The sequence below is a fragment of the Mesocricetus auratus genome, unplaced genomic scaffold, assembly GCF_017639785.1.
Source record: "Mesocricetus auratus isolate SY011 unplaced genomic scaffold, BCM_Maur_2.0 Super-Scaffold_100676, whole genome shotgun sequence".
NCBI classification, from domain to species: domain Eukaryota; kingdom Metazoa; phylum Chordata; class Mammalia; order Rodentia; family Cricetidae; genus Mesocricetus; species Mesocricetus auratus.
In genome coordinates, this window is record NW_024429266.1 from 11,045,702 (window position 1) to 11,067,055 (window position 21,354).

Consider the following 21,354-nt stretch of genomic DNA (forward strand, 5'->3'; position numbering starts at 1 on the left):
GAATTCACAGAGATCTTCCTGCTTCTGCCATCATTGCCATCCTTGCCTGGCCATCCCTAGTCTCTTAAACATTTCTCTGAGGCAGTTTCTGTAATCTTAATTAATTTATAGAAAATCAGGGTCTCCTTTTTCATGTTAATGATATGACTTTGTGCATAAAGAACTTAGGTGTAACTCTTGAATTTTGGCACATAAATAAAGGGAACACATTAATAATCATGGTTACTAGGCAGCTTGCATGTTTGTTTGCTTAGTCTGTCCTGTGAGAGACTGGATCCTGGGATTTTACCTTAGACTGAAGTGGGCCCAGTCAGGGAAGGACTTCGAAACCCTGATCAGTACATAGTTTGCCTTAAAATGATACGTAGGCCCCTTTTTGACAGTATGGCACACTGACTGGTTAGCTGTTTAAAGCTGAGATGGAATATTCTACACCCCCCCAACATGTACACCTTTTTAAAACCACACACAATAAGTCGAGTTGCTTTAAACCTCTAAGTGCCTGTTTATCGCACTTTTGTGTGTTTAGTTCCGGTTCGCTAGTGAATAAGCACTGTGATGTAAGGGGGTCACAAGATTAAATAAAGGAGCCTTGCTTGAAATTTGAAATTTGCTAACCTTGCATAATATTATGAAGGTTTAAAGTTTTGTGGGTTTTTTTTTTGCCTGTTTGTTTGGTTTTTTTGGGGGGAAGAAGGTTTCTCTGTGACTTTGGAGGCTGTCCTGAAACTAGTTCTTGTAGACCAGGCTGGTCTCAAACTCACAGAGATCTGACTGCCTCTGCTCCCAAGTGCTGGAACTAAAGGTGTGCACCACCACTGCCCACCTGGTAAAGTTTTAGTGTAATTACATATCTGTTTTTGTAAATTATAAAGAATGTTTTAAATTTTAAGAAAAATACATTTACTTTGAAACCAGGTCATTCTGTCTTGTTTGGTGGGCCTTGAACTCTTGATCTTCCAGTAATCCTTCCTCAGTCTCTAGAATAAGTACCCTGCAGCCATGCATGTGTATGCCAGGCCAAATTAATTTTCTAAGTCCTAAAAGTTACAAGCAAAAGAAGATTAAAGCAAAGTAATATTGGCAGAAATGACAGTGTTACTTGCATTGTGAGGAACATAGGCTAATAACAAAATATCAAAACTGATAAGCAAAAAACCAGTTTCCTTGGGGTTGGAACAATGACCCAGCAGTTAAGAACACTGTCTGCTCTTCCAGAGGACCTAGGTTCGAATCCCAGCACCTACGTGGCAGTTCACAACTGTCTGTGACTCCAGTTCCAGGGGATCAGATTCCTTCTTTTAACCTGCTCAGGCACCAGGCATGCAAATGTGCACAGACATACATGGAGACAGAGCACCTGTACACATAAAGTAATAACTCAAGAAGTTAACTCCCAAAGGGAATGCACACATTGCTAGTACATACAGAAAAGGATTTATGTGCCCAGTGTGCTAACATATGCCTCTATGGGTTTTCTACAAGTTTACAGCTAGCCTGACCTACATGGTGAGACCCTGCCCTCCAAAACAGAAGAGAAAAGAATTCTGTTTCCTTAATAATCAAAGAAATGGAAGTTCCTTAGAAGCAGTTGTTAGTGTTAACAGAATATTGTAGCTATCAGAGAAGACATGTTGAGGTAAACATGCATGCCCCAGGGGTATCAGTGAGTTGACATTTGAGAAAACAACTTGTAGGACTTTAAGGAAATTAAATAAATAAGCAAAAATGTCACATAAAGTTATCACTACTCAGGTGATTTTTGATTGAGATTTTTTTTAAAAATATAAAAACCCCTGAAGCAGTCTGAAACTTCAGTCATAGCAGGGATGTTTGAAAGCAAGTATTCGAAACTGTAACCGTGCGATACAGTGTTAGGAACCTTCCGGTTTGCATTCATCACTTAACATGAGGGGCTGTTTTGACAGAAGTAGGGGAAGAGCCAGACAATACTTAGTGATCTCTTGGAAAGAAGAACTGGGGGAAAGACTGAGAATATACACTGAGAACCAGTCTTGGAATTGTGGGTTATCGTTCCCGGGTTCTGTCTCTGCTGTACTTTGTGGTCCAGTCTTTCTTCAGTGTGCAAGAACTTTTGTAGTCAGAAGCCAGTGAATCTTATTCACTATTTACTTAAAATCGCCTCTTGGGTGACACTTCAGTGCTAGGGAAGGGGTTAGATGCGCCTTGGAAGAGTTTTTGTTTCTTTGCTTGTTTGTTTTGTTCTTTTTTGGGGGACAGGGAGTTGGCTGTTTTGGACCTTGGAGAGAGGTTCATTGTGTGTGTGTGTGTGTGTGTGTGTGTGTGTGTGTGTGTGTGTGTGTGTGTAGGCTGTTTATCACAGGGAAGAATTTTGGTTTTCTCAAAGTGAGGGCAATGTTTTCCTGCTTAATGGAACTTTCTAAGATGGTTCAGGGGAAAATGTGGCTTTCCTGTGCAGAGTCCCCTAAAATACAATGTCTGAAAGAGTGTTAGAAAATGTCCTGTCTACAAGAAAACGCGTCTTAATTGGTTTGAGGCAACTTTAAGTTACTGTTTATCACTACAGTGGGATTTGTTGATGAAGTAGTGTTTTAGCTGCTCACGGGAATGGGTTTTCAGATGAGGTTTGCTTTCTCCTGCTTCCCTCTGTTCGCTTTGCTAGTAGCTGTGCTCCTGGCTTTAAAATGGGTTTATTGACAAAAGTCTATTGGTATTGACCACAATTTGAGGTTGTAAAGTCTTCAACACAATATTTTCAGTTGTTTTGATATCTTGATGGTTTTTACAGGACATTGATGCCTGTAAAACAACTGTTAGATTAATATTTAGTTCTATATTTTTACTTTAAAAATATCAACACAATGAGACAAATTGCTGAGAGGATACCTTTATATGTGCTTACAAGCCTGTCTGTTCCTGTGTATCTAACATGTATACAAATGGGAACACAAGTCTGGGCCAACGAAAAGGGGGACGTCTGAGGTGGGGAAGGCTATATAGACTTTAGCAGTTAAGACTTAGAGAAATAGCAGGTATTTCCTTTCCTGTAGGATTGAAGTTTTCACAAATCCTTTAAAAAGTATCTGTGACCACACAAAGAACTGTTTGCTTCCCTGTGAGGTGGACATGAGGCTCCTTACTCTTTATGCCTGTCTACCACAGGTGATTTAAGTTTAAGTTGTGAACTGATCAAGAATAAAGGAATTCTGCGTCAAAAACTATGCACACTATGTGTCAGTATTAAGGTTGTGGTCACCCGTCGTCAGCTGCTCTGCAGAGAACATATTTTTTCACAGAGGCAGAAGGAAAAGTCCTTGGTGCCTCTCCTGCTTGCATTAGAGTTAGAAATACCTCTGCCTAAAGGAAGACAAAACAGGGCACATTACTGTAGGTCAACTTAGAGTGACTGAGGTTTTGTCATTAGACCATCATGGCAGGGCAGAATATGCTGTTTCCTTTGTTCTACTCTTGTTGAAGTTCCTGTTTGGTGTATTTTGTCCACTTCCCATTTCTCTGCCTCATTGTCAGTGGAATCAACAAAATAATGAAAGTATTAAAGTGTTTTATAATTGAGTATTATATATTTTGTATCAAAAGTATCCATAACCTCTCTCCCAATAATTCTAAGCATGAAAATTTACTAGGAGAAAATAACTTAGAACCTCCAAACCTCCCTAGATAATTGTATATATAAAAATTATTAGAAATAATTTTATTCACTTGCAAGTTTTTCAAATTAAAGACCATCTATCTATCCATTGTTTAGAGATAGACTGTACAAGGGTATAACAGTAGTTGTACAAGCACAAGTGATATGGGAAGTCCTGTGATTATGGCAATAAAGCACTGTTGGGCCAATAGGAATCTAGATAGGTGGCTCTAGTAGTCCAGGAGGATTCTGGGAAGGAGAAACACAAGAGAGTCGAGATGTAACGCCATGGGGTAGGAAGCCCGGAAACTTCTCCAGTAAGAGACATACTTAGATTAATAATTATGGGGTAGTTACTTAAGTCAGAGCTAGCTGGTAAGAAACAAGCAAGGCCAACAGCTTCGTAATTAATATAGCCACCTGTGTGTTTATTTGGGACTGATGCGGCTCTAGAACCAGGCTGGCGGGAAGACTTCTCTCAAGGAAAAGGTTTCCCTTTACACACAGGCATGCACAGGTTGGCAATTGTGCACATGGTTGTAAATGTGCTTCTAGCTGCTGAAAATAGATACCATCATTTGTGATGCATTGCTGTTCAGATTGTTTGGGGTCTCCTTTGAGACCTTGTGTCTTTCCAGATTTTCTTTTGAGTGTTCTATACATTGAAGGCACCAAGATCAGTCCAAATTCAAGTTGCATTTTATCCCTAGGAAAGAGCTGCAAGGACCCTGTTTTCTTCTGTTGAAGATGGATATTAGAGACTGAGGTCCAGGTCCTGTGTGTCCTTGCTATGTGGACACCATTGCTTTTAGACCCCTTGAGTGGATAGAGCTAGGAATTACATGTGTCTTTGCCAGCACAACCATAGACATTGTATTTTCACAATGTTGCACCCAGCATTGTGAGTTTCCACCTCTCATCCCAGCCTCTGACAATTCGAACCGCCCCCTTTTTATTTATAGTTTCCTCCTCCAGCAGTAAGAAACCTGGTGCTCAATACTCGGTGTATTTACTTACTTGTTGTTGAGTATGCATATAAAGCAATGGCTTCCCACTGAGACATTTATTTGCCTTTTGGTTGAGACAGTTATGAATGTTTTGGAGTACTTTAGTTGTCCGTGTTGGAAAGGGCCTAATGGCATCCGGAGGTTAAGAATGCTCCTAAACATCATCAGAACAGTGAATGGCATGGTCCGAAGTGTCTGGTGACCCGTGCAAGGTGGCCATGCCCAAAACCTTGTACACGGGAATCTGGCTGGAGGATTGAGTGTGAGAGCAAGCGCTCCCTCATCTCTGAGAAGAGCGGAGGGTAGAGTGCCAGTGGCGCCCTATTGAGAAACAAATAGCTCCAGTGTTGCTAGTTAACTCCCTGTGGAAAATGAGTGTGCCAGTTAGCACAAGATATTTCCATGCAATTCTCTTCTGCTTCTCCTTACAGTTGAGTAGGTCCTTTACCCCTTTCAGTGTGGTGTGCTACTCAGCTATGGTACAGTGAAGATTATTTGTTTCCTTTGCATTAGGCTGTGGATCCATCTTAGTTTTACTTTTGTATGCTGTTGAGGGATGTGTTGGGGGTTCAGAGTCAGAACAGTACAAGAAAGTTCTATTCAGAAAAGAGAGAAGAAGGTGTTTGAAAAGCTTCCCGGAGCTCTACCCAGTCATTAGACCTGTCTTTAAAGTTAGCTGGTGACTAGACACAGAAGAGTGGAGAAGCTCTTTTCCATTTCCTACCTGTAAGGGTTGATGTGATGATGACAGTATCCAGGTGGCATCCGCCATGATGCCTGCATCACAGAGGGGTCATCTTCTCATATCTGCCTACCAAACACTAATTACACTGCCACTGTGTACAGAAGCACTGATTAATGAACATGGCTTGTGGCTTTGAGTTGATCCTGTGTTCGCGACTTGGTAGTAGTTTATAGAAAGTAGTGTCTTTTTATAACTGATAATGCAATGCCAGAGGCTAAGGGCAAAACAGTAATAATTATTGAAAGAAATGTTTATTTCTGTGACCAAATGCCTGATACAGGTTACTTATTGAAGAAAGGAGCTTTGTTTGTTTCAGTTTGGGAGGCTGAAAGGCATAGCTCAGTTCCTGGCTGTGTAATATGTAATATGGTGGGCAGAGCCGTGAAAGCATGGTCAGAGGCAAGGGAACACATCTCAAGCTAGGAATGAAGGAGACAGGAAATGACAGCACTCCTCCTCTTAGACCGGGTCTCACTATGTAGCCTTGACTGACCTGCACCTTATAGAACAGTCTGTCCTTGGATCCACAGAGGTGGCCTACTATACTGGCTTTAGGAAAAAAAAATAGCCACTTCAGAAAACCCTCAGAGTTCCAGAAGAGCTGCCAAGGTTTTGCAGGAAAGCTACTTTGTAAGTAATTAATAATAAAATTATTTTAGTGATGGTTTTTGAAGACTGGCTAAAAATTTAGAGAGCTTTAAAATACTTTTACTTCATCTGCCTCTTTAAAATTTCTAGCTTATATGTGTGTACACATGCATGCTGCAGAATAGAAAACATTTATAGTCTGTCAATGGGCAGTACAAAAAAGATCTCATACACACATACAATGAAATATGATCATACCTACTCCCATTTCTCCCCTCCAATTCTCCCTAACCTGCCTGCCCCCAACTTCATGTTTTCTTCTTCTTCCTTCTTATAACCCACCCATGGCTTTCTTTTGAAATAAGATACTGAGAACAGATGTTCCAGTCCTGCCACTTTGACTAAATATGAATCTCAGGATGTTCCCACGGTGCCTGATGCTTGGAAGTTTTATGGTCACTGTTGTAGTTTAGCCTGAATCAGGGGCAAGCGCACACATATTCTAGGGATACGGCTGCGAGTCTGAGTGCATTATCTTCCTGGGGCCTGCACGGCAGCACAAGCTGCTTCTGCCTCGTGTTCTAGGCCCACATCCAAGTCTAACGTGGCTGCTTCATGAGCATCATCTCCCCTCTTCTGGTCCCCTCTACTCCCCAAGCAGCAGATCTGAAACCATTTGGTCTGCAGAATCCCTCAGACTAGTGGTTCTCAGCCTTCCCAGTGCCACAGCCTTTTAATACAGTTCACTCTGTGGTGACCCCCAGCCATAAAATGATTTTGTTCCTTCATAACTGCAGTTTTGCTACTGTTATGAATTATGATGTAAATATCTGATATGTGACCCCCAAAGGATCATGACTCATAGGTTGAGAACCACTGTCATAGAATCTTAAAACTGATTGAGGTTGTTCTCAAGTCATTTTTGCTTGAGTTCAAGCTACTAGTTGTTCCTCAGCAGAAATTGAGAGAACTTTAGCAGAGCCTGTTCACTAATTTGTTTCTGGAATATGTTGCATGTCAATGCAAATAACATTTCGTGAGAAATAACTAGTTTCCAATTATTCTCCATTGTTTGAGAGCCATTTTAATGTGTGACTTAATGGGCAGCGCCGGGGCTTCCTGTCTGCCCCAGTATCCTGTTGAAACACCATGCACCATCTAACCCCTGGGAAATGGCTGGATGCTCTGGAGAAAAGGAGGGTGAAGGGCTTGTTATGATTTGTATTGCAGTGCAGACCCTCAGGAAGGTCTGTTCCTCTCCTGGTGTTTTCCTTCTTCCTGGGCTGAGGAAGACAGAGGTACTCCTGCCTGGCTGTGGCCTCAGAAGGGCATCTTCTCAGGGAGAGTTTGCCCAGGGCCTGATTTGGGGCACGCCACCCCGCCCCTTTGCTTGCCATCATCATGCTGAGGGTGGGAGCCTCCCACTGATTGGTACTTCCTTTCAAGTGCCTGCATTTTGTCCTGTAAGTCTACCGAAGGCCTTTTTTCCCGGTTACTGAAAGATGCTAAATTACTGGGATGGAATCTGCTCAGTGTTTGTTTCTTATAAATTGTTCAACTCTGTTGTTCCTTTCTGTTAGCAAACAGTAGCAAAACAAATGGACAGTTAGGTAGTAGTATTAATGACAGGTATAATCTAATTATTTAAAGCTGAAACTTATTTTTTGTTGTGATCCCAGACCTTTGATTGGGTTTTGTTTCAAAATGTCTCTGGTACTGTTTTCTTCTAGTGAAGGTGTTCCTAATTTGTAATATAGAATCAGATATCTATTGTTTTATGGTATAGGAACTCACAAAGAGTCAGTCTGATGTTCGGTACACAGTACCACGAGAACTGTTCTGACACTGATAAAATGCCCGAGGCAAACAACTGAAAAGGAGGAGGGGCTTGTTTCAGGGATCTCAGCACTTGCAGCTCCTTAGACTCATGCTGGGCCATTATTCTGCATGGGATGCCACATGGGCGCGTGTGCTACAGGAGGCCTATTCACTTGATTGCAGTTAGGGAGCACAGAGAGAGGAGGACCCCAAGGTCCTCTCCTTTGTTATGCTTTGTATGTGAAATGACCAGGGGCGCACGTTTTGAAAACTTGTTCTCAGAGGCTGGCCGTATCTGTGGCAGGATCTAGTTGGCAAAACTATTCATTGGGAAAGGTTTTGGTGGCTCTCCAGTCTCACTGTCTGCTGCCTGCTGCACTGAGATGTAGCGTCATTGTCACATGACTCTGCCATCATGACCATCATGAATGCTGCCATGCCTTTGCCACTGCGATGCATGCCAACAGAGACCTTATCTCTCCTAGTGGTTTCTGCCGGGTGTTTGCATCACTACAACACAAAAGCAAACAATGCATTCTTCCTAACTTTCTCCCCACTTTCTTTACAAGAGTTGGCCTTGGTCATGGCATCTCTTCACAGCAATAGGACAGTGACTAGGACAAGGGAGGAGGAAGTTTTCATGTACTTGGATGACTGACCTATTGTTAGAGACCATCTTGTCCTATATTTTCTTTGAAAAAGAAAAATCCAAGGCTGTCCTTTCTTGATGTAAGTAAACAACTTAAGGGAAGATTGATTTACTTGCCACAGTCATGTGACTTTTGCTTCTGGCCTGGGATGAGGTAGAATGTGGCAGTACACCATGGTGGAGGAAGGATGCTCACTGGTGAACAGCAGGCAGAGAGACAAGGATTACCCTTGAGGACATATTCCCAATGACCCCCAAGCCAGCTTCACCTCCTGACGACAGCCCACTACGGAGGGTGAACTAACCAGTGCATCCTCATGATCCAGTCACCCTCAGTAGTGAGTGCTATCAGCTGGGAGGAGCCGCACACAGGCACCTAAGACATCTCATGTTCAACCCTCGCAGTCTCAGAGTGCACTGACCCTGAGGAGACGACTTTAGATCTCCTGGTAAATAATACCTGCAGTGCTTTCTAAAAGGGGATTAACACGGTATAGAGGGCAAGTGAGTGCAGATTCACCTGGCAGGAGCCAGCCTCTGCAGCCAGCTGCAGTAGACCAACCCTTCATCTCAAAGGCATAGGGAGCCCTAGTGTACTCTAGGTCAGAACTGCTGTGAGGCCATCTTCTTGTGTTTCCTTTGAAGAATCTTTTCTTACGGACCTACAAAGCCTTGAAAGGAAATTACTTTACCAAAGGGAGTGGGAAGTTGCTGCAAGTGACTGGACACATCCTGTTGACCTAAACAGCTTCAAGGGAGGTCTTTGCCATTAGTCTCCTTTACTTAGGGGTAAAGAGTTCCTTGTTTCAAATGATTCCTTATGGAATTTGCAGTTCAGTGTGATGTGTCTCAGAACTTTGCGCTCTGGCATGTTTGACTGCAGATGTTTCTGGGGGATGGTCAGTTTGCTGATAAATGGCACAACGTTACGTTACACTTGAAATATGTCTTGAGACTTTTTTTTTTAACAGCCAGCTAGAGAGGGGAAAATGCTCTCAGAAGCTGAAGGCTCAGTTTCAGGAATACCAAGTTCGCCTTTCTTGTCTAGTGTCAGATTAATGTGGAGTTGGGAACTGAAAGCTGGCATGTGTTACCTCCTACACCCGCAAATGCTGCTTGTTAAGACAGGCACATTTCTGAGATAGTTGCTTGAGGACCTGAGGTCAAGCCCTTCTTTTCCTGCCTGCTTGTCATCTTCCAGCCATAACCAGAGATCTACATTGTTCAGTTGATTTGAAAACAATTTGTTGGTTCTTTCTGGTTTTAATAAATACACAGGTTGGCTTAATGGTTTCCTGAACTAAGTAATGCAGAAGTTACATTGTTACTGTTTCTAATATTTTTTTGTGCTTAAAATGTGGATGCCATTGAGAATGGCAATCATTTTCCTAATTTGGCAGGTTGGAACAGGCTTTGGATCACAACTCTTGAGAGATGTGACCCTCTGAGTGAGTGTCGTGGGATTCGCTCACATCAAACCTGGATTCATGTTCCCCTGCAAGGTCCTGAAACATGGACATTCCAGCTTTCTGCAGGTCACAGTTTGGTGTAGAACTGCAGAATGAACCTGCCTATAAGTTATACAGAGCTTATTTAGAATCCAGCTGGCATTTCAAACTGGGTTTATGCTTTTCTACTTAAGATCATTTCTAGAAGAACATTTATTAAACTTTATAAGATTTCTTGCAATATTATAACATGGTCCTAGTTGAGTTTTCCCCAATTTACTTTTAAGTGGTGGGTGCACGATGGAGAGAGGCTAGTAAATTTTAATTTTAGATATGCTGTGCAATCATAAAATCATAATGAACATCACATGGTAACAATGGGTTGTGCACTTACTACATGGATGTGAATGAGGTAGAACAAATTCTCTCTCTCTCTGTGTATGTGTGGTGCTGTATATTAAACTCTACTTATATGTTGTTCCATATGTTGAACAAACTAATCTTAAGGAGAAGGAAAGGAAAGGAGCTAGAGCAGTGAGTGACTCAGGGACAATCTCTTAAGTAGTAGTCATGTCAGTTTTTGTGTGTATGTGTTTTTCTACTTCAAAAGTTTTTAAGAGATTAATTATAAGTATTTGTATATGGTTTTTAATCTTGAAAATAAAAAACTTTAAAAATAAACACATTATGAAATGCTGAAATACTTTTTTTTTTAATTCATTCCAGTTATCATTCAAGTGGCAAGTTTTTCCACTTCTCATTATAGGAATTTTGGGAAAGTTTGTTGGGATCTTTTTGTGGTAAAAAATTTTTAAGAATGAAAAAGGCCCTTGATCTTAGCAAGCTAGAATTAAATAAACTAGTGTTCAAGCCTCTAAATGCCAGCTGTCTAGCGACCATGGATGGGCTCTCTATTGACCTGATTGGTGGTGAAGCTAAGCTGTTTCCCCAAGTACTTTTCTGCAGTTCTGCAGACTGTTTCAAAAGAGGCTTTTCAAGATGCTATCACTGAAAGCGGGGTGCAAACAGCAGTCCTTGGGGTGATGTCTTTGATGTATGTGAGGAGGATTCTTCCCCACATGGAAGCTTCTCATTGACTCATTGTTTTTACTGTGTGACCATGTCCCATGACTGTAAGCCACACGTCACTACAGCTCGGCAAACTCTGGATCCTCTGAGACAAGGGCTGCAATAACCAGAAAAGGGAAAACCAGTACAGTATGTCAGAGACATCCAACTGTGGGAAACAACTATTTAAGAATTAATGTTGCTAGCATTTTTTATGCAGACAAATGAAGGCAACTTTATATTTCCTTATCTTGAAAAACTTTTCAGCCTTTCTCATTTTCTTTCCCATTTTGTTAACTTCACCTGAGAAAGTAATTTTATATTGTTCTTTCATGAGTGTAGATCATTTTGAGGTCAATCATAGCTGAGAACTGTGCCCTTCAACCCTTGTAGGCTTGTTTCTAAGTAGTACACATACGCCGTAAAGTAAATAGATGTTATCAAGAAGACTTACATTAGTGTTTGTAGCTCTGCAGTCTCCAGCCTTGAAGTATCGTAAGTGATGTGTTGTTTCCTTGTTTGACCCATGTTCTCACTAAGTACACATAGCTCAGGCCGGCTTCTTATTCACGATCCTCTCGCCTCAGCCTCCCAAGCCCTGATGTTACAGGTGAGAGTCACTTCACAATAAAAGTAGACTCATTCACTCATGTATTCACCATGTGCAGTTATTGGTTGCCTTTTATATAGCTGGCTTTCTATATGCTTTGCATTCTACATGCCACAGTGAGTAAAACAGGCATTTAGGAGACAATGAGTGAACACCAGTTATGCATTGTTAAACCTGGGGCTGTGCTCTCTGTAGAGAGAAGGAAGCACCGAGTAAGTACTTAATAACTAATATCAGACAGTTTATTAGTCAGGGTTCTCTAGAGGAACAGAACTTGTAGAACGAATCTATCTCTCCTCTCTCTGTCTTCATAGTTACTTCTTTAGATTTATTAGAATGATTTACAGGCTGTGGTTCAGCTAGTCCAAAAATGGTTGTCTGCCAATGGAAGGTCCAAAAATCTAGTAGTTGTTCAGTCCACAAGGCTAGATATCTTAACTGATCTTCAGTACATGTGAGAATCCCAAAAAAGCAGGCTCTAATGAACAGGGAAGAAATGGACTTGCCCGAGAGAGTGAAGACAAGCAGGCGAGAGCAAACTCTTCCTCTCCATGCCCTTCATACAGGCTGCCAGCGGAAGGTGTGGCCCAGATTAAAGGTGTGTTCCCACCTCGAAAGATCTGGATTAGAAGTGAGTCTTCCCACTTCAAATGACTTAATTAAGGAAAATATCCCTCACAGTGTGCCCAGCTGCTTGGGTTTCGTTAATTCCAGATGTAGTCATGTTGATAACCAAAATAACATCACAGATAAGAATTAGAACTTCAAAGACACCAACACAGGGAGAGCTGTTAAGACCCTGGCCTGGCCTACTTAATGGTTGGTAGAGAAGATCAAAATGAGTATAATTAATCACAGGTGAATATAGCTGCCATAAAGGAGAAAGTAAAGGGTGCTGTGACCGTATAGACGGAGTGTGGGGGTGACAGGGAAGAATGCAGGAAGCAGTGATGCTGTGCCGAGTGGAGCTGTGTCTATGTGTTTGCTGACTCCTGTGACAGGTGCAGCAAAACGAGAAGCTTGAACCACAGAGATTTGTGGATTGTGATTGTGCAGGCTGAGAATCGAGGGTCACGATGCCAGCGCAGCTGGTTCCTTCTGGAGGCGGAGGGGCCGTTGGTTCCGCTCTGTCTGCCGGCAGTTTATTGCAGATTTTAGAATTACTTTTCACAATGTCTTCTTCCTGTGGACCTTGTGTGTCAGGTTCCCACTTTGATAAGGACACCAGTCCTGTTGGATTAGGGGGCCATTCTGCTCTCGTTTGAAACCACCTAAATGAATGACATTCACAACTTTTGTTGCCAAATGAGGTCACATTCTGAAGAGATTGTTTTATTCCAGTATCATCCGATAAGGTACAAGAAGTTGGGTCTTGGGCTATTTTAACTTTGGTATGTTTAATCTGTTTCTGGAGAAAATAAATAAATATATTTTTAGAAAATACATTGTAAAGGTCTTTTTCAGAAACTGCACTCAGCTAATGTCTCATGAGCAGGATGGTGAGTGGAAGATCAAGTTATGGCTTTGAGGAATCTGAGCTCTGCAGAATCAGGGTTAGTAGCGTGCTTGTTTTATTGTTTTAAAAAGAGGAAAACGAAGAGACATTTGTAAGCTAATGTGTAATCCAGTAGAGAGGGAGGCCTTGGGGGTGCAATGGAGACATGAGGGTTGGTTGATGAGGTGAATTTAGGTGAGAGGAGCGAGACCTAGTGCACACAGAAGAGCAAGTCTGAGCGCTGAGACGAGGCGGGGCACGGAGGTCTCAGTAGGTAAAGTACTGCTAAGGCATTGCTCTGAAAGTGTGTGCACCCAGGTTCATTCCCCAGCAACCACAGAAGAGCCAGGTAGATATGGGGCCATCCATAATCTCAGCACCAAAGAGCCATAGACAAAGGGTCCTTTGGGCAAATTGGCTATGAGATCAGGTATGGTGAGAGATCCTGCCTCAGTGAAGTGTGGGGCAATTGAGGGAACACACCAGACATTATCTTGGGGCGTCCACATTGAGATGTGCACATAAACCTATACGCACATGGACACACCTACATGCTCGAATTCATGCATGTGTGTGCTCTAAAGACACGGACATACAGAGACAGCAATGAGAGAAATGAGGACAGGTAAGGTGACAGAAAGCTAACTGGATGCTGGTGGTGATGGGTGATCTCTTCTGAGTGCTACTGTGTTACTAGTGAGGGCGTAAGTAAGTGGTTCACTAGTCAGCTGTGGCAGGGGGGAGTATGAGAGGGTTAAGGAACCAAGGAACCATGGAGAGGTGTGAAATCATTAGCTGAAGGGAAAAGAGTAAGTCCTCACAAAAGACAGGTTTTCATCTGGGTATGGGCACACGCTGATGGTCCCTGCATTTGGGAGGCAGAGCCATGGAGGATGGTGACTGTGAGATGGGCCTGGTAGTGTTGCAAGACTGCCTCTAGTATACAGAAACAAGCCAAAGACTGCCTCTAATATACAGAAACAAGCCAAAGACTGCCTCTAGTATACAGAAACAAGCCAAAGACTGCCTCTAGTATACAGAAACAAGCCAAAGACTGCCTCTAGTATACAGAAACAAGCCAAAGACTGCCTCTAGTATACAGAAACAAGCCAAAGACTGCCTCTAGTATACAGAAACAAGCGAAAGACTGGGTTTTCACCAAGACCGAAGGGTAAGGCTGACAGCAGCTGATTCTAATAGATGTTTGCAAAGTACCGAACAAGGTACTAATGTAAGAGAGGGTTGGGACCATCGGAGAATGAGAAAGAGCTCTACTTAGTTATTTTCCCAAAGTCATAAACCCTATAGCCAAGCTAGAAGGCAACTGAGCCAGATGGAGGACATGAGTTACAGGAGTCTTATTAACAAAGAAATGGGTGTTTTGGTATGTCCCAAAATAGGCATTTGATAGTAAAAATGCAAGTATATTATGTAAGTAAGTATATCTACTAAAATACTGGTCAATTTCCAGTGAGTGGAAAATGAAGCTGCAAGCTGATTTTCAGAAGCTTCTGTTGCTTGAGTCCCATTGGTAGTCACTGTTAGAAACGTCAGATACCGTATGACCTTAGTCTATACTATGAAAAATTGAAAGGTGCCCCATGTTTGACAATGGCTTCCAAATATACCAAAGATCAACAGTGTACATCTTTGATATATCTGCTACCAGGCTAGGGAAGCGATTGCTCCTGTGTGTTTAATGTGTGGGCACTGCCACAGCAGGAGACCGGAACTTGTGCCTAGATTCTCCCTGTTTGCGTCAGTGTGAATGTGGCAGCAGCACTCAGGTTCCACCAAACAGTCCCAGTGCTGGACCCCTAGAGTTGAACCCCCTTTAGGAAAGTGGTCTGCTTCACATTTCTCCATGGGGAAGGATGAAGCTCCTAGGTGCTGGACATAGTCTCATTTCCACTGTGTAAGGCTTAGGAAGTCTAGAAGACCTCCAAGGAAGGGAAGGTATCTGAGTACTTGTCAGTGTGAGGTTTTCAACCTCGTATTTTCGGTGTGAAAAGTAGAGCCCAAGTTTGATGTCTGAATGACTTGGTAGATAGAAAACTGGTTTGCATAAGATTCCCAAGCCTCTGCTTTTAAGTGACCATCCAGCCTGGGGAGTCATTACCAAGCCACTTGTTCTGCAGTACACCAAGGATGCTACTTACATATTAACCATTGACTTCCAGTCTGTTTGAATGTGTGAGTGTTCACAGTGGTTAAAAATAGCTCAAAGCTCATTTCTGAGATGACTCCTTTTAGTGTGATACTTAATAAAAACCCAGAAACCTTTAAAAATCTAGAAAACCTAGAAAGTGTCTTTATCTTGAGTTTCCTCAGGGACCCTGTCTTAACCAGTGAAGTCATTTCTCTTTGTTTATAGTATTGGAGTATTTTACTTATTTCAACTGTGTGTTGTCACTAGCAAAGCAAGATTTCATGCTGTTAAGTGTGCTTGCTGGTAAATACAAATCAAATAATTTTAGACTAGTGCTGTTGGCTTTCTTGATGGGGATTTTATTACTCTGTATCTAAAATAGTTATCATACTCCATTAAAACAAGTTGGAACATAAAAAAATAAAAGTGGGATGGATCATGAGATGATAAAAGTTCTGTCAGGTTAACGTTTTATTTTACAAGTAGCTAAATAATTTAAAAGTATTTCCTTTCCTTAAGTTTGAGTTCTAAATCCTGGTGGTGCTTGGAACAGAAAGCTACACCTGTGGTAGCGGAGCATGTGGCAGTAATCTGTTTACACAGCTGTGTAGTGATGTCAGCCACACAGAGGACATTCTCAGAGTTGCGCAATGAGCCTCATTTCCACACAGCCGTCAGTTCTGCCTTGGAAATCACTAATTAAAGGATAACTTCAGAGCTTGACCGCATACTTCTGAGCTCACTAGCTGTCCTCTATCTGAATGCATAAGTTCAGTCATAAGTATATGTTGGCCAGTTTCTGAGAAAACCTGGACTCTTGGTTAAGACTGTTTCATATTTGTGATTTATGCTTTCATTGCATTTATTGCCTGCTGTTTTTGTACCAAACTGAACGTCCATTAAACTTTATTGCAGTTACGTGGGCTCTTTTGGTGCACTTTACTAAAGTTATAGAGTTGAATTAAATTGGCCTGTGTGAAAGCTTCCTTTATCATTAATAAATTTCATGTAATCCATGGGGCTATTAGTTTTGGATAGATTGTATGACTTCATACTGCTACTAGAATATAAATAAATACTTTAAGCATTTGTAAAAATACAGGTTGAGAATTTATTCCCAGGACTTTGAAGCTTTAGTAAAGAATCTGATTCGGAAAAAGTGAATAAAATGTTGCCCCGCCTGTGTTGCCATCACATTGCTTCTAAAGTGCTCACCTGAAAGCGGTACCCACGGCAGGGGCGAGCGTCCCTGTTTGTTGGGCACTTGCGTGTGTCTTGCACTCTGCTCAACCCCACAGACACCAGGACTCCAGGGCCACTTCCTGCTCACGTGTGCGCTCTTGTCTTTGTCCCTGGAGAGATAGATACTACGCAGCAGCTTGCAGTTACCAGCAGTTGCTTTCTAGACTCTCCAGCATCTGACAGAGCAGATGCACAGAACACAGATGAAAGGTGGCACCTTTGTTAGGCCCTTAACTCTTCTACACTCTGCAATGGATACTGCATTTGAAAAGGGCCCTAAGAGAGTAGATTTACTACCTGTCTGTTTCTTCACTGGGCAAAGTCACGTGCTTATTTTTCTTGCTTAAGCAATTTAATTTCCAAATTGGGTGCAGAATCATGAAGTGTTTGCAGTTAAGGTTACTTTGAGTTTAATTTTATGTTTTTACAGCACGTAGCACAGCAATGTTATTGCAAAGTTATTAAATTTGCTGTTTTGTATAGTTAGTATCTGCCGTAAAGATTACTAAGATAAGTAGCTTAAAGAGAACCCAGAGTTCACCATGTAGGCTAGCTGGCCAGAAAGCTCCAGCGATGCTCCTGTCTCTGCTTCCCAAGAGTGGGGTGAGGGTGTTGTGTGTGTGCTGTGGTGCTCACTGACTGAACTCTTTCCCTAACCCTGAAATTCATTATTTTGTTTAATTAATAATGCTGTAATAAAGCATAAAAAGTTTGCAGTTTAAGGAGACAGAAAATGCCAGTTACCCTGATTTGATCCTTGCAAATTAATGCATGTATCATATCATACTTCATAAATATGTATAAGTATGTCAATTAAAAATTAATGAGAACTAAGAGAGCCTTCAAGTAATAGAACAATTAGATTGTAGAGAGCAAAGAGCTATGAAATGGAAGTGTCCTTTTAACTGATTTATTCTTCAGGTATATTAGACTGCAGAAGGAAAGAAAGGAAATCACAGTATATTCATACACTTCACTAAACTTTTGTTGAACTTGTTTTGTTATTTGGGGTTCCCCCAAGCATTCCCATAGAAAAACAGCAGTGGCAGGGCTGGTCTGAGTGTTGGCATGTGAGAAGCACCGTTCTGTGCAGCGGTGAGGTCTGGGTTTGAAGGCAGTGTGCATGACTGTCGACCTGTCTGCCTGCCTTTTACAGCAGGGAGGATGAAACAGAGAGAACCTGTGCTGGCCATAGCTTTGATTGTGGAGAAAAACAGTGACTGGAACCAAGCACGTCAGTTTTCTCCCACGTGAGGAGCCACCTCATGGTATGCTCTAGTACTTGGTGGTTAACTGTACTCTTTAAATGCTTCCCTACAACATGGTTAGAAGTGAAATGAAGCTATTGATGAGTTAAGCTCTGTTTTCATTGATAGCTAGATCATATCAAGTATAAACTTAAATGTTCCAACAGTGGGTGGAGATGGTGCTGTTGGATCCCATTCTAGCTGTGACTTTCAGTCAAGTGGAAGAACTTGACTTGTGGTAGTGTTTGGAGTGCTTTTCCTGTGAGTGTCTTCCGCTTTCTCTTTTCCCTCATTTATTACTTCCGTCTTACAAAGAAGTCACATTATTAGTGTTAAACATTCAGTAAAGGTAATTAAAGAACAAGAGTTGGCTGAGGATATATATAGTCAGCAATAGAGAATTTGCCCAACACCCACAGAGCCCTCCCCCAGCATGGGGGAGGGGAGGGGAGGGGAGGATCCTTTGGAGAACTTTTCTAAAATTCGAGGTCAAAATACTCCTCATGTTTAGTAATCCACACTTCTTGTTTGATGCAGCACAGACCCAAGTGGGGATAATTTGTTTTATTCCCGAATTTGAGAGTGCTTTCGTTTTTCAAGTACATACTAAACAAGTAGAATGGGTAAGGTCTGTGTACACAGCCCTCATGTCTCGTCCCCAAGCTCACCTAAGCTTCTTCAGAGGTAAGCCAGAGGCAGTCACTGAACACTCATGCTGCAGTGTCTTCTTCCCTTACTCAATGGTTAGTCTTTATTAGTAGGATCAAGACACATTTACAGAAGGAACTTTTGAAAATTAAAAACTTTCAGGCAGACTTGTGCAAATTCTCAATTGAACTTTTCAACTTCCAGAATCCAGAAATAAACTTATATTACGATATGCAGATGTAATTGCCTTCAAAACATGTACCACAGGAACGTTAATTTTATGCTTTGAAGTTAAGATCAGAAAAAAGCCTTCCTGCGAGCTGTATACGTTATTATTAGTGGACCCTTTGCTTTCTCTAGAACAGCTCAGAGGTTTGTGCTCTTAGAATCAGGATGACATGGACACTGGGACCTTACCTCATCTTTCAGTCTTCCTGTTACTTCCTTTCCTTCACTTGGTCTCTCAAAAGGGCATAGACAGGTAGACTAGATGGCTCAGTGGGTAGCAGTACTTGTGACCTGAACTCAGTCTCGAAGACCCACGTGGTGAAAGGAGACAACAGATTTCTTCAAGTTGTCCTCTGACCCCTCCAACTTGCATGTCCTTGTATGCATGTACACCTAATAAATAAATAAATAAATAAATATAGCAAAAATTTATAACTAAAAAAAAAGGAAAAGGCACAGTCACTGTTACTGTGGGAACAGACACTTCAAATCTAGAAATGTAATGAGAAGCTCTATAAAACTCAGGGTTTATTTTTTGTTTTGTTTTGGTTTTTTGAGACAGGGTTTCTCTGTATTACTTTGGAGCCTGTACTGGCACTAATTCTGCAAACCAGGCTGGTCTTGAACTCACAGAGATCCACCTGCCTCTGCTTCCTAAGTGCTGGGATTAAAGGTGTGCGCCACCTGGCTAAAACTCAGTTTTTAACAATCTCAAGAGACAATCACTTAGAGCATCCTGCTGACCTTCAAAAGTTAAAATTCTTTGATTAAAGTAGGTTTGTTTTAACTTTATACAAGAATAAGGATTATTTTAGAAGTTTGTGACAGTTGTACTTCTCCATATAAAGGTTCTGAGCTTGAATCTTGGTGCTGGTTTGACTACTTGAAAAGCTAGTAGGGTGTGGATGTGAATTCCAATGCATCACTCTTGGCTGAGCAATGAGTGAGTATCACATTGCCTAATGTCCACAGGGATGGGAGAGGGAGTACATAATGTTCCTTCACTGAGGTTGGGGGCTGCGCTGACTGTAATACTAAGGGAATGTGACTCCAGTGAAGATGGAGGTTTCTGTCCCGCCTGGTCCCATAGCCATTTTGCCCCACATAAACACAGGGGCATTATATTAATTATGAAATTGTTGGCTGATGGCTAGGGCTTCTTATTGGCTAGCTCTGTCTTAATTATTAAATCCTTTCTGTCAATCTAAGTATTTCCACGTTGTCTTATTTTACCGGAGAAGTGTCTGGACCTGTTACTCCTTCCCCTACTATATGGTATCTCTCCCTCTTGGCCTCTCTTTGCCTTCCTCTCCCTGGCCTTCTCCTTGTCTGGTAGCCCTGCCTATCCTTCCTGCTTGGCTATTGGTCAAACAGTGTTTTATTCACTAACCAATAAGAGAAATATGTTTACAGAAGAACATCTCCCATCACTCCAGAACGTTGAGTACTTACGGATCCTTGGACATTGTCTGAGATTTCCAACAAAGCAATACTATTTGTTGATTCAACAAAGCAGATGCCTTAACTTAGGGACAAAACAAAGAGCTTGCTAGTTTAATTTTTGTGGCTCCTAAGAGCTGGTCGACTAGGGCTGCCCCTGTGGATGGCCAGTCAGCTAGGACCTACCTGCTAAGGTTTTCAGTAGCACTGAGGCTTGTAGGACTGGGTCAGATGACTGACACTGGAACTACCTCCCTGCAGAATGGAAAAGACATTGAGATGACTTTTATTTCAGTGTTGTTTTGATATGTATGTAAGTATGTATGCATGCATGCATACGTATATTTTTAAAAATTGGGTAGGGTCTCACTTTTTATACAAACTAGTCTTGAATTCCTGGATTCAAGTGACCCTATTGCCTCATCCTCATTAGTAACTGAGAGTCTAGGCCATCACTGGTCCATCTCCATCTTAGTGTTTTTCAGGTGGCTCTACTGAGCTGACTGAAGATAACATCCTTAAAGATACTGGGGGCTTTTTATGGTCCAGGATCAAGCCTACATTCTAATATATCCCATCTATATAAGCATTTGCTTTCAGCCAGGCCCCCACTGGCAGTCTAACAACACTGCCTTACTGGGATATTTTGTGTGTCTTTATATTTCATAGTCTTTAATTCTGGTATAAGTAAATATCCTTACTACTTTCTCATTTGTTATTCCCTTATTTCTTGTCTTTTTATAACCATCTCACAGAATTTAACTCATATAAACAAATTTCTGAAGCAAGACTGAGTATGGCTTTCACAATTTTGAACTGTCTGAACTTTTGAAATGTTAATGCATGTCTTTTCAACATCTAAAGTAGCTCCCTCCGCATTCATGAAATACCTGACTCCGGTGTCTTCAGTCTCAGAGTCTGGCTGGTTCTTTCCTTCCCACATCAGAGAATGTGATGGATCCATGTGATGTGTCTGCATTAGTCTTTAGCAATGGGGATACATGTTTGTAGTCAGATAATACTTAGTTTCCTATAATGTCTAACGCTTAGAAAATTAAATTGTATATATTTTTATTTCATGCTGTAAAGAAGGCAAGTGTAACTTTCCCCATAAATACCAAAAATCTGACTTAGGGAATATTTCAGTTTGCTAGATATAATCCAATACCATTCACAGTTCACACTGCTTTCATTTATATTCAGGGTAGAACTTGGTAACAAAATACAACTGGAACCCTTAAGGGAGTGCTCTAATTAGATTAAAGCTAAGATACATTGTTCTTCATATTAGCAGGAGATTCCCTGCCAAGAGCTTCTATTGTAAAAGTAAAGTATCACATT

General features: G+C 41.6%; 1 protein-coding gene across 5 annotated transcripts in view; it reads left to right on the top strand.

The window, feature by feature from the left end:
* Disp1 (dispatched RND transporter family member 1) overlaps positions 1-21,354 on the top strand; it is a 154,620-nt gene that overhangs the window by 63,240 nt on the left and 70,026 nt on the right. The window lies entirely within an intron of this gene.